This window comes from Ambystoma mexicanum, chromosome 8 (assembly GCF_040938575.1).
Source record: "Ambystoma mexicanum isolate Mex_15411 chromosome 8, UKY_AmexF1_1, whole genome shotgun sequence".
Classification (NCBI taxonomy): domain Eukaryota; kingdom Metazoa; phylum Chordata; class Amphibia; order Caudata; family Ambystomatidae; genus Ambystoma; species Ambystoma mexicanum.
Genome location: NC_090929.1, coordinates 896,065,031 through 896,079,647, shown reverse-complemented (window position 1 = coordinate 896,079,647; position 14,617 = coordinate 896,065,031). Strand labels below are relative to the sequence as shown.

Genomic DNA, 14,617 nt, shown 5'->3' with positions numbered 1-14,617 from the left:
ATTGGATGGTTTGAAGCGAAGTGGGCCTTCAAGGATAGAATCGCCAATGGGAAGGTGTACGTATGGAAAAAGGGAGCGTCACCTTTACTAAGCTGGAGGCACCAGGCATGGCTTATGGTTAGATTAGATGCCAGTGCGGAAGAATCTATTTATGTGATTGAATCAAATGAATTGACTGCAGAGACAATTAAGAAGGAAGTGTTCAAGGAAGGAATAGGTTGTGTGAAAGGTATTACACACAGAATACAACTCAAGGAAAATTGTAAACCAGTTGCACAGAAATTGAGGAACGTGCCTATAGCCATGAGAGAAGAAGTTAAAATAAAAAAGAACTGAAGAAACTAGAGGAGCAAGGCATAATTGAAAGAATTGATGCTGCAGAATGGGTGTCACCATTGGTAGTAGTGAGGAAGAGCTCAGGAAAAGTTAGAGTGTGTATCGACCTTAGAGAATTGGACAAATGTATCATTCCTGAAAGACACCCACTACCTAACATTCATAGGAAACAAATTGAATATCTAGGGCATGTTATATCAGAGAAAGGGATTGCACCTAAACCAGATTTGATGTCTGCAATCAATACTATGGCAACCCCCAGCAATAAAGAACAATTGAGAACATTTCTAGGAATGGCTGAATATTATTCCAAATTTGTTAGGAAATGTTCTGATCACACTGCCATACTGAGGGATTCTCACCAAGATGAATGTGAAATATGAATGGAATGAAAATTGTGAAAGAGAATTCAATTACATAAAGAATGCTTTGACAACTGCGACAGCAGTGAAGAACTATGTAAGAGGACAACGTAAAATGATTACAACGGACGCCAGCAACGTAGGTCTAGGGGCAGTGTTAGCACAGCTGCATTATGGAGAGGAGAAAATAATTGCGTTTGCTTCCCGGTTGTTAAAAGGAGCAGAAAAGTCATATGCAACTATTGAAAAGGAGGCTTTAACTATTGTATGGGCTGTAAACAAATTCAGGAGCTTTTTGTGGGGAACACAATTTGAGATACACACGGATCACAAACCACTTGTAGAACTATTCATGAATAAAGGACTGGATAAAGTGTCAGCAAGAATAAGGAGATGAGTTCATAGAATGCCAGAATTCAATGTAGTGGTTAAATATATTCCAGGAGTAAGGAATTATGCTGCAGACTGTTTATCTAGGCTTACGAATGTTCAAGAGGAAGGTGAGAGTGAAGGTGAAGAAAGTCAACAAGAAATGATATGTATTTTGCAGGACACAGCTATTGCCAAAGAAGAATGGTTGGAAGGCATGAAAAAAGACATACAAATAAAGTTTATGATGGAAAATATCAACAGTAAACATGTTCATATCAATAAAATCAAAGAGGCAGAAGTACAAGGATTATGGAGTGTCAGAGATGAGTTGAGTGTACAAGATGGATATTTACTTAGAGGAGACAGACTAATTCCAGCAGAAGACGTCAGGAAGAAAATAATTGAACTGGGACATGAAGGCCACCAAGGCATTTCCAAAACCAAGAGTAGAATAAGGAATACATACTGGTGGCCGGGATGTGATGCAGAAATCGAGAGGAGCATAAGAGACTGTATCCTTTGTAATAAGTCTGACAAGAGTTGTGTGAGTAATGAGTACCCCATGGTTATGACTGATGTACCAAGTAGACCATGGAAGAAAGTAGGGATTGATATAATGGGTCCGGTATGGAGTGAAGGAAGTCATTTTGTGTGGTAATGATTGATATATTAACAAGGTGGGCAGAAGTGAAAATGATGCCGAGTGTCACAACTAAAATTATTATCAATTTCATGGAAGTGGTATGTGGTCGGGAAGGATATCCTGGAGTTATTTTATCAGACAATGGTCCCCAATTTGTGTCCAGAGAGATGGGAGACTATTTGAAAAAGAAATCAATTAAACATGTAACTAGTGTGGTTTATCACCCACAGACTAATGGTGTAGTAGAAAGATATAGCAGGATTCTCAAAGATGCCATTAGATGGGCATGGGCCAATAGAATGAGCTGGAAAGAAGCAGTTAGAAATGTCATTATGGCACACAGGTTTACTCCGCACAGTTATACAGGTATATCACCATTTGAATTGAGCAGAGGTAGAAAAGCAACCACTAAGTTATGTCCTGGATGGATGACTGAAGTGCTAAATATGGGAGTAATAACCAGTAATGCTGTAGATTTAATTAGACAGAGACAAAATAGGAATAAAGCATAGCAAGACAAGAAAAGATTTAGGTGTAACGAGACACTGGAAGTAGGTTGTTTTGTGAGAGTAAAGCTTCCGGAAGCTTTGAGAGTGAAAGGCATTAAGTGGTCTAATCCAATCCAAGTTATTGAAGTGTTTAAACATGCTGTAAGAACAAGTGATGGAAGGGTATGGAACAATGGAAGAGTTATGGGAATGAATGGTAAAGCTAATGGTGAGAGTATGGACAAAATTGATGTTGGTGAAAGTAGAGGGAACCAAGAAGTTTTCTTACCAGTAAATTCTATATATGCACCAACTTTGATACAAACGTCGGTGTCAAGGTTTGGGAGAAAATACCAAAGACCGAAGTACTTAACGGACTATGGAGAGTAAAGACTTGTCTCGAAAGAAGAGGGATGTGTAGCATGGTAACATCTGCTGCTACACTGGGTGGAACCTACAGGGATTCAGGAAGGAGAATGTGGTAGGGTGAGGAGGACACTGAAGAGACGGTTGAAGTGACTGAAGCATCTCCCTTCAGAGACTCATTTTATATCCCCTTTTAATATATATTCATAATACTTAAATATACTAATAAACCCCTTGTTATATATATAACTTCTTTTCTCATCATTTATGCTACAATAGGTTTGTGTTATGTGTGTGAGGGTATGAATGGCATATTGGCTAGACTGTTTTTCAGGAACGGTTTTCTGGCTTTGACAATGAGAGGGATTTTCATGGTGAAAACAATCCATCAAAGACTTAGAATTTATGAGGTCTTTTTCTCTAGTAAGGGAAGAATACTGTGTCTCTCCTGATGGGGTCACCAACTCTCCGGAACAGACATCTCCTCCTATGTAATCATCCCTCATAATACCAGCCCCAGGGTCAGGATTAGGTAGCGGCCGCCGTACCATGGCCTATGTGATGAGGAGATCTTTGCCGGGGTATCAGTTATGACTTCACAGATTCCTCAAAGTACCCATCAAAGTACCCACAACCGGAATTGGACTTTATCCTCTCTGACTACTCACTGGCATACTCCCATAATTTGCCAACCAATTTTCAAGGCAATTCCATTGACATAATCTTTCCTAGATCCTTCCTTCCCTCATAAAACTTCACTATTGACACCTCATTTTCTGACCATTGTCAACATCTTTTTTCACACTGGATTCCCTTTTCGTTTCCTCCTACCCCTTAAATACCTACACTCGAGTTTAACATGACTCGCTCGTGCTCTATCTGATGGATGTTATATGCTCTCTTCTAACCCTAGCACCATTGACCAGGGCTTCCATCAATTCTACTTGACTCTTAGGTCTCCCTTTGAACAATACTACCCTCAATGTACAATTACTCCATCCAGTCCATGACCCAGAACTGCTTCACCCCATGAATCACCCCCTAAAAACTGTGGTGAAGGTGTAAATCCTGCTCCCTTCGACTCCTGCTCTGCTACAATGAAGCACTCAATGCTTGCACTACACTTCTAATCCAATCTCTAATGTCCACTCGCATCCCCTCAAAATATTCCCTGCTGTACATCTCACATGCCCTAACTGCCCTTAATCTATCTATTGTTTCCTTCTCAGTGAAGCTATTTCCCTTTATTCCTCCTTTAAGCAATCAAAGATTCATGACACACTTACTACTCCCCCTTGTCCCCAGCTTCACCCTTCAATTTCTATTCCATGCCCCATTGGTTCCATATCACCAACCTTTCATACTGAATTGCCTCACATTTTCCATTCAGTAAACATGTCATATACTCCTGTAGATCCTTTTGATTCACAGATTGTCAAAGACCTTGCACCCCTATCCTTCTCCCATCTGTCTGCCCTTTGCAAACACTCCTTCTCAACTAGGATCTTCCCAGCCTGCTTAAAAATCCATAATTAAAGTCATCCTCAAGAAGCCCTTGAGTGATTAAACAACCTGCCATTGATCAGTGTGTCTCTCTTCTCCCCCAATATTCTAAATTCCTGAAGTACATGTTCTTCAACAGATCTCCAGACACTTAGATGTTCTGACCCTGTTCAGTCTGGACTCCATTGCTGTCACTCCACAGATATTGCATTGACCCACTACTAGAACTTTCTCAATACTGCCCACACCTTCAAACCTACATCAAACCGTATTCTTCCTGACCTTTCGGCAGCCTTCAACACTGTTTACCAATCCTCTCTCCTTACCCTTTCGATCCTCAGAATCTAGGACCCTTCACTCATCTCATGTGGTTGGCATCCAGCCACTCTTAGCAATGTTAGTCCATCTCTTGAAACAGGGAGATATCCATTTCAACACCTCCCATATTGTGAGCACCACACGGCTTTGTCCCTGTGCCGCTACTCTTTACCTTCTTCGCCTTGTCACTCTTCCTTCAAATCCTTGTACCACCTATTTGCTAATGATATGCAGATTCTTGTTCTGCTTAGCTTCCTTCATCTCTAACTCCTCTTCAAGGATCTCCAATTGTCATCCAGCCATCCGTCAATTGATGGCCCTATGCAGCCTCACGCTTAACTCCTCCAAGAATTGAACTTTTAAACCCATATGCCCCAAATGCCCCTTCCCTCTTACTCTCACCCATTTGAATTCCTCAAACCTCCTTTTAACCTCTCTTCCTTCACTGCTCGCAGTGCTCACACGTTGGGGCTCCTCTTTGACAGTGACCTTAAACTCAAGCAATGTTTCACCTCTTTCGCTAATGCAGCCAGACTCAACCAGCGTAACCTCTACAAAATCTGTCCTCTCATCCTCCACCCTAGTACTCAGTCACAGTGCATACTGTTGTGCCCCCTTATGGGCCTCCCTCTCTACTATTTTACCCTCCTCAACGAAATTCTAAGCTTTGCAACGAACACTATGCACAACATACAATGCTCAGCTGCCACCAACCTCCCACTCCTCCCACTTTCATGCTTTATGGGTCACTGTGCAACAATTGTCCCTCTTCAAACGTCTCCTTCTCTTTAAATCAGTTCATGGTCTTACCTCTCTTATTTGGCTACCTGCATTTTGTGATATGTCACTAATCTTGCTCTAGACTCTAGCACCCTTCTCATTATCTCTGTCTCTTGCCCACCCTGTGCATCTACTGACTTTTTCTTCTACATTTTCTTCACCCCACTACCGCTGGTACACCCTAACCTAGAAATAAACAGTATAACCAGCATCTGTGCATTCATATGTGCCCTCAAACTCCAACTCCCTTCCCGACTAGGGGCTTGTGTCCCAGCCTTTGTCTCCCCCTGTACACTCTGCACCGCCACCTATGGATTGTATATATTGACTACACACTGTGCATAGAGGTGTGTGTGTGTGTGTATTGAGACCTCCCTCTACATACTCTTCTTTGTCTCCTGTGTAATCATATTTGCTTATGTATGTGTTTTTGGTCAAAACCCCATAACCTTGCAAACAATCTATCAAATACCTTTGCAACAGGAATAATGGTATTAATACTGATAAACCGAATCATATTCATCATTATTATTGATGTTAATAGTATAGTTTCTATCATTAAAATTGGTCCTATTATTAAATATTATAATTATTAGACATCTCAGGTTGTGTGTTCTACACTTGGCATGTGCATCTTTGCTACAGCACTCTCGCTGCGGGGGGAGAGTTTTTTATTTGTAGACATATTTCATGATATTTTTGATGATAGTCTTTTACCACATCTTGCTTATCTATAGAGATAAGGGGGGACCTCACAGGCCCCACTGAGTCTTTTCCAATCATTTCCTCAGTTTTGCAGCTATTGCTAGGAATGAAGCAGAGTGACAGACACCAGGTTCTTTAGATTTCAGGGTGCATTTATTATAGGTAAGACAACAGGTTCATATCTAATGCAGCAGTGCCCCTGTATTACAGAGGGGACCCCAGTCATCAGGTTTTATCTCTTCTGAAATAAGAAATGCAATATTTAATAATGAAGAACTTTTCTGGTTTTCTTCACAACTTGTAGAATTGTGGATTCTTCTTCCTGAGGCAGAATGCAAGAGAACTGGTCCTTCCCAAGTGCAATTAACACTTCTTAGCACCTTTTACCGACTGCTGGTCTTGACATGGAGGTGGGCATGGCTCTATGTGGCAAGAATGAGAAGAATAGTGTTAGCAAAGAGTTGTTGGCAGCTGGGAGATATAGATGTACCGAGGAAGCAAAAGTATGATCTTATGTCTTTGCAATTATAAATGCAGTTTCTTGATCCAGACCCACTTCAACATTAATTCTCATCACTGATTCATTTTACTAAATCTGATTTTGCTTTCTGCTTGAGCACATCTCAGTCCATCACTCAATCACAAACCAATCATATCTCGCACCAAGAACTGTCTGGTCTAGATACTGCCATCACAGTTAAGCCTTGTTATTAAAGCGAGCTGCACTTGCCTGGCATTTTCTCTAAAGCCTGCCAATAGCTAATCACACAGTTCAGAAACACGCATCCCAGCTGCCACAAACATGATCTCTCCTCCTCATCTTGTGAATCATTTGCCTACTGGCTAATCCCCATGTCCTATCAGCTTCCCTTCCCCTCAACCCTCCTCATTTCATATCGAAGGACCATGGTCTGGTAACAAGCTGGCAAGGTCATAATATGCCTCCTCTAGAACAAGGTCAGGTGCTGTAAGATCACTATGGTGGTGATGGGCACAGTATAAATATCAAATAACATAACATTTCCGTGCACAGATCACAATAGAACAAAATGGAACACACTTTGTTGGGGAAATCAAAATATTTCAATGCTCAAAATACATTAGTAAAAATACTGTGTTCAGTGTTTAAGATGTCAGTAGTTTGCGTGGGCACACAGAAAATTCATCAATTATTTGATCCATTGCTGTAGTATGTGAGACCATGAAGGGTTTTGCTTTCCAAATTGGGCAGCACACTGCACTGTCTTTTTAGGTATATGCACACACACTTCACTGATGTCAAAACCCACACACTCCTTCAGTCCATTGCCACACTCTCGAATGGTTTACTGTGTTGCAGCAAGTGGATACATGTATGTAAATGGTGTTTTCAATAGGAAATTACGTTTTCTGATTACAATTGTGTGCATGAAGAAAGGTTGGAACATTTCTCAATTTAAAGAAGATATTGAAAGGTTCCACAGAGCAGTTACTAAAAACATGGGTTTCTGTGACATTCGCCTGTTCTGTTCTAGTAAGAGATTTAGCGCCTTATATCTTATTTACCTCATTGGCATTTATTTATTTATGCACAGTACTTATAGAACACCTTTATCCAATGCACTTTTCAAACATGAACAACAGTACAATATAAATGGAAGAGCAAATGAAGCTAACACCAATAAGTACAGCAATGCTTGAAAAAGGGAAAATCCAGCAGAGCATTCTTGGGTCAGAGAGACAAATACTGTTTTGGACGTGTTTTAAATAAATAAATAGTAGAAGAAGACTGCACATCAAAAGGTCTTGAATACCACAATTTAGGAGCCAGAAGTTGAGCCTATTTTCCTGATGCTGTGAACACAAAGAATGCCCTTTTTTAGGGTAATTTTCTGCCAGAGTGGACATTTCCACCAAGCCTTTTAAGCACTTTTTTAACATCCAGAGTTTCAGGTCTGTACTAGAGTGGAACGCCTTAAAATGCTGTTCTAGATGTTTGGTGTTGTTTAGGTTTCACGGCTTCATAAGCTTTTTTAACTCCAATCTCGTAATATTTGCGGTTTATTTTCACCGGTAAAAGGAGACAGTTCTAAAAATGCCAGGACATAGATATGCAGGTATTTGCATGCTGTGGAACATGATGGCCCCTCCACTCAATGCAATGATCATACCTTGCAGTATGTTTCCAGGAGGAAGGCCAGTATAGTGTAATTGTGAAAACACTACTTCCTGAAATTCTGGGATTGAGACATAGGCTTCCCTACTACATGGCCCCCTTTTTGATCTTTGGCAGGGGATGTTATCTCCAGGTGCTTCCAGGGCTGAGAAGGCTTGCTTAGAGCAAGGTTAGTTAGTGTGAAATGAAAGAAAGGAAATGATATTAAATGTAAAGTTCAGCCTTTTGCTGGTTGAGTGAGTGCATGCCCGCTGAAGAGACCCGTGGGTGGCAGGCAGATACGTGAACATCAAGAAGTCCCTTTTCAAACAATAAAGAGTTTCTATTCTCAACTATATTTCTTTTTTTTATAAGATTATGAGATGTTATATTTTCACTGGGTCACAGATGGTTTTGTTTGAGTGTATTTGTTTCTGCAGGTCACAGCGTGCTGTGATGTTGGTTGGATCCCTGCTCATGCATGAATATACACATCTTACAAAAGAAGAGATATCAACTAACATTTTCAAACAGGTGGACAGAAAGGGGCAGCTGAGAGGAGCCGGCATAGCAGTCTGTTATTTCATAGGTAAGCAACACAATATGCATATTTATCTACAGGTGGCTGAAATATTTCTCGTAATTTACATAGTAACAGTAATTTGTTGGAAGCCATGTTCCATTCATTTCTGCAAATATAATCTCAGTAAGTTATTCGCTAACGTGGGCTGGTAGCAGCATGCACAGGATATACATTATGCTGCATGAAGCCATATTATTGGACTCACAGGTTGCTAATAGTTTTCTATTGTAAAAAACACATCTCTCTATCTCTCTTAAAGGGTGTGTTTGGTCAGCATAGAGCTACCGAGCATGGTAAGCAGAAAGGACAAGTGAGAAGAGGTGGTGGTTGGGTTTTATAGCATATATACACTTGTAGATGAGTAAATATCAACAATGGGGATATAGTTCACCTAAGGGTCTGAGTGACTATGTCATTCTGAGCCCTTCGTGGAAATGGACCCCGCTGCTGATAGGGCCATGCAACAGTGTTATGTTGTGTGTGGCCACTCAGTGCCCATTTTCCATATGACTGTATTGACCAGCAATACATGTGGCGGATAAGACCCGTAAGTGGAATGCATAGACATCCTGGGATGAAAAGAAAAATACCTAGGATCCCGGTCTCTTCCTTAGCCTCCCCCTTTAGTCAGCCTCCTTCCATCGCCACACCACCAGAGACCCAAGAGGCCGATGCAATGCTGCACTCTCCTGCAATGAAGTCACACTGTGTGTAGGAACATAACCTGCTCAAGAATTTCCTTTGAGTCGTTACCATAAGCTTGGTGGGTTCTCATTTGATGTGATGTTATGTTTAAGTGTGGAAGGATCTAGGATAAACACACGAGGGGCATTGTATTGCTTAAGTTCCAGCCAGGATGATTTACACAGCGTGTCTGCCGTTCTAGTTTTTATGGGTGGAGATGGGTCTGCGATTGGGGGTAGGATGGCAGGTGCTGAGTATGCCTTGGATATGCACCACAGTCCATTCAGTGATGAGAGGGCAGAGGGGGTGAGAACAGGAGATTGTTTTGCTGATTTAATCTCTCACCTGGGATACATTGAGGAGTCTGGTCCTGGCACTGCTGCACCGGTTTACAGGCTAAAAAAAGCAGATTATTAAGGTTAAAATAATTGGCACCGACACATCTGCTTGGAAATCAAGGTGTTCCTAAAATATCACATATACTGGAAACATTTTTAACAGCAATAGGCGGACAATCACAAAACAAGATGGACCATCAGTGGTGGCTGAATATTACTCTTAGTGCAGGTGGGCAGTCTGCTTTCACCCACAGGGCAAGGGCATCATGGTGTGAGGAAGGGTGCATGCAACTGTGTAATCCAAGAAGTACAGAGAAGAAGTCTGAAGTTCCCACCACAAGGCTCGTAGGTGGGCAAACAGAAGGCATCCTTTTGGATGGTCATGGCATTGGTCACAGCCCACAACTGAAATGATGTTCAGATTAGATTCTAAGGGTGGACAGCTCATGAGTAAAATGTTGATCTTTGACATGAGTGCGGCCTGCACTTAATGAGGATGAAAATGCAAGCAAGACTTAGCCTTTCATCCTTCCAGGGTCAATTAACCAAGTACCATTAAAAATGGAGAAATTATATCACCTGTTATTACAGAGTGTAGAGGTTGGAGGGATCTGCAAGTAGTGCTATATTAGAAAACAATACTATTATTATTTAAGAAACAACTCCCTAGGTGGGGCGCATTAACACTTGGTGATTTACTCAAGCCAATCCAAATGCACTAACCTCCACTTCATTTGGGAGCCTGTGTATTGGTTGGCACTAATAAGCCCACAAAGTCAATGCAAATTTGATAGGGTTTTCACTTCTTGCACAGCCTTCTACACACAATTAATCCGTGGCTTTCCCTTATGACCAGGCCTTGAGTTATGGGACCTGATAGAGGGTCCTTAATAGCCTTGTGCACCCCTCTTTGGACCAAAGTCCTTGCACCCTAATACAATAAAGAAGCTGTGTTTCCCTTTTGCAGTCTCTAGAGCATGGGTCTGCGCCCTTTGGCTCCCCAGATATGTTGGGCTATGACTCCCATGATCACTCACCATTGACTAATCTGGCTAGGGCTGAAGCTGGCGAGCTGGAGGTTGCAGACCATTGCTCTAGCACCAAGAAGCAAACATTGGGTTTGGCATATACACGTTGAAAGACATTTGGACATAGTTTTTTGCATACTTCCCTTTACTGTTCGTTTGCACTCAAAAAATGTGTTGTCGAGTCCCTGCACGAGCACTCTTTGTAAAATTCTCCAACTATGCTGCAAAGTATGATGTGATATGATATGGCATTTATAACGCGCCTATACACTAGTGTTTCAAAGCGCAACGAGGCAAGGGAGGGTGAACAGAGGGAAGACAGATACAACAATCTTACTAGGGCAGGTGACATTAAGATCTCGCAAGTGCAGTGGAGGGGGGAAAGGGAAAGCGCAGGGGGGCGGGGTAGTGCAATACTAAGTAGTGGCTCATGTTAATTTTTACTGACTTGTACTTTAGATATATTTGTGTCAATGGAACAAAAATAAATAAATGCATAACTTTGCAAAAGAGTTGGGACCACTGCTGTTTTTAATCACAAAGAATTGTCAGTTCCCCCTGCTGGGCATTTGTCTCCATTGGCCTCATCACGAGTTGGGCGGTAACGCCGACGCTATTAGTGCCGGCGGTAATAGCCCTACCGCCAAACCCGCCAGCGCTATTAGCACTGGATCACGGGTTTGGCGGAAGGGTTATTGCCCATTCCCCATTGGACTCATTCGGGAATTCCTGGAAAGTTTGCACTATTACCGCCGGCGGATTTCCCGCCGGTGGTAATCGCACCGAAAATCGGCAATTTTTCCGCGGATTTCCCCCAGCTCAGAGCTGGGGGGAAATCCGCCAAAGCCATGATCTGGTGGACCCTTAAATGCGGCGGTAATAGCACTACCGCCACATTTAAGGGTTACCGCCAATCTCGTGATGAGGCCCAATGTATTGTATTTATCATGTATGCAATTGTGCTGTGTTGGACTGAGGTAAATGGGCCATACTACCACAGAGGTAATCTACTCCCCTCTGACATACTAAAGTCTTTTTTGTGTTAAAGTATTCTGGCCATCTGGGGTGTTGTGCCGATCTGCCAAATCTAATAGTGTGTTATGCTGTATAAGTAAGTATAGTTAATCAGGATTTAGACATTGGGCGGAAGGGTTATTGCCCATTCCCCATTGGGCCCATTCGGGAATTCCTGGAAAGTTTGCGCTTTTCCCCCCAGCTCAGAGGTAATAGCCCTACCGCCCTAGCGCTAATAGCCCTACCGCCAAACCCCCCGGCGCTATTAGTGCTGGATCACGAGTTTGGCAGAAGGGTTATTGCCCATTCCCCATTGGGCCCATTCAGGAATTCCTCATTCCCCATTGGGCCCAATGGGGAAAATTCACACTATTACCACAGGTGGATTTCCCGCCGGCGGTAATCGCGCCAAAAATAAGCAATTTTGCTCCAGATTTCCCCCCAGCTCAGAGCTGGGGGGAAATCTGCCAAAGCTATGATCTGGCGGACCCTTAAATGCGGCAGTAATAGCGCTACCGCCGCATTTAAGGGTTACCGCCAGACTCGTGATGAGGCCCACTATTATATATGGTGATAACTGTAAAAGCTGGGTGAAATGCTATGATAGGGGTTGCATTAGAATAGCACTGTGAAGAGTTCATGTACACAAAAGATCAAAGTGAACATGGACTATTTTTCATTGAGGAAATATAATATGTTTACTCATCAGAACAAATCATATTGTTGGACCACATGAACAATAAGTCAATAAGTAAGATAATCAGTGAGATAGATCAGTGGGTTGAACACTCACTGCAAAGAGCTCTTTGTAACCTGTATATCACACGTTTGAATACATGCAACACCCACTTAGCCCTTCATCCTTGAAAAGTCGATAAAGTGGGCACACATGGGCTGCGTTGTAAATAGCAATCATTTAAGTGCAAAGAGCGATTTTACTCTGTCGACATTGTTGATAATATTGTTACTTACGTTCTTGGCACTTGCCCTGGACCTGGGGCTCTTGGCAGTGGGGCTGCTGATGTTCCTTGCATCCTCCCTTGGCTGACATGGTCGTCTCTAGCACCGGTTGCCCGAAAATGAAGATGTGAAATAATGGAAGAGTCCCTCTGAGCGTTGCCTTCTTGTCTGAGCCTGGGACATATATATACGTGAGATGACTACCACCCCCCACCCCCGCAGCAAGTTGTTCAACATACTTTGAGTATGATCTCAACGAGAATTTCAAAATCCCAAAACATTAAGATATTTCAAGGAACAGCTCAGCCCTAATTGCTTTCTTATCCTCTACCCCCAAGGCAGGGTGTTGAGTTTCTCATCTGATGCAACGTTCCTACCTCAGCAGCCACTTCCTGCATTGGGCAACAGTGCCACACCATGTGGAACCTGTCAGTTGCAACCTTTCCCCACAGAGATGAGTGTACAGTTTCCAGGAACAACTCAAGCAGCACCAAATACATCCCTTGAGGATTCTGGCAATCATGAAAAATATATATCCACCTTGTATATGGGGATTTACAAATGATTTTTAACTATTTTTAAGAGTTTACAATTTTGATGGGATATGGGAAATGAGGCACATGCGATGAAGGTGTACCCCTGAGGTCACAAAACACACATTTGTTTTGCTAGGTGATTTTGCTCAGAAATCAAGTATCTGTGTTCCCACATTATGAAGTAACCAATAAACCGGATCTCCTCCTATGAGACAAATGGGTGCATGAGGAAATGTTAATGGTGAATACATTATTTATTTGTTTTCAGGCTGCTTTATGGATTTATGCTGCCAAATGCCAAGTTTCTTTTGACACCCATTTTACATCGTGGGCGTTTCACAGACTCTAGGGGCAAAATTGAAACACCAGGTGCAACTCTGTTAGTCATTGCCCAGAGAGCTGCTAGCTGCCATAAATTGCCTTTTGATAACACCAGGCCTGTTTTGTTTCTGTTCATATTTGCAGTCCATTCCAATGATGGAAAGTAAGTTTTACCTAAAAAAATAACAGCACAACAAATGCTGTGAGTGACACACCTAGAGAAATGAAAACAGTGGCATGTTCAAAATACCAGCTTTCTTCAAGAGACTGTACCTGCACTGGAGGTTAAAGACCTACTATTTCCAAACTTACAGTTAAAGTCCATGTCATGTCAGTTGGCAGCTACTGGCCATGATGACCTGAGCTGCTGGCTATATTCTTGTTTTTGAGTCTGCAGAAATCCATATCACTAGCACGTGATAAGGATTGACACCTTTTGGACATTCTAAACAAAGAGGAACATAAACATAATGTTTGAGCAACCCCCCTCTTTCTGCACAGTAGAGCAATGAGTATTCACAAGAAAATGAACCGGAAGCAAGAGGATAGAAAGCAACTAATCGGCCAGTTTCACAACAATGTCAATTCCTTTTCATTCATGGCAAATATTTAGTGGGACTGACCAAACATAGGCATTAAAAACCAAATTGTACAAATGTCCTAATAACTCCTAATCCATTCAATCTACTCCTTCACACATTCTCATTCATACATATAAATATCATACTTCTCCACTGTACGTTTCATGTATCGACCTTGTAACATACAAAGCATTTGAACAACAGTAATTAAAAAATGTCCCTACACACCATGTGTATACTAGTGTGTCTATCTATTCTGCAACAGATGTTGTCAAATGTTGTCGACACCAGATCACTTCTTGGCAGAGCCTGTCAAAGAATATAGCAGGTTAAGGAAACAGGCAGTACAATTTGGTTTTTAATGCCTATGTTTGGTCAGTACCACTAAATATTTTCCTTGCATGAAACTAAATTGACATTGTTGTGAAACTGGCCGATTAGCTGCTTTCTGCCCTCTTGCCCCCGGTCCATTTTCTTGTGTATACTCATTGCTTATCTAAGGGACCGAGAGCATACTAGGTACCCTTTATATTTTTTGATTGCACAGTAGAGCAGACACCTAGTG

General features: G+C 42.0%; 1 long non-coding RNA gene across 1 annotated transcript; it reads right to left on the bottom strand.

The window, feature by feature from the left end:
* Positions 1-6,004: 6,004 nt before the first annotated feature.
* On the bottom strand, positions 6,005-12,773 carry LOC138472538 (uncharacterized). The gene is made up of 3 exons (XR_011268627.1): positions 12,627-12,773; positions 9,620-9,670; positions 6,005-6,295 (listed from the first exon to the last, which is right to left on the bottom strand). It is a non-coding gene; the product is annotated as an uncharacterized lncRNA (long non-coding RNA).
* Between the last annotated feature and the right edge of the window lie 1,844 nt (positions 12,774-14,617).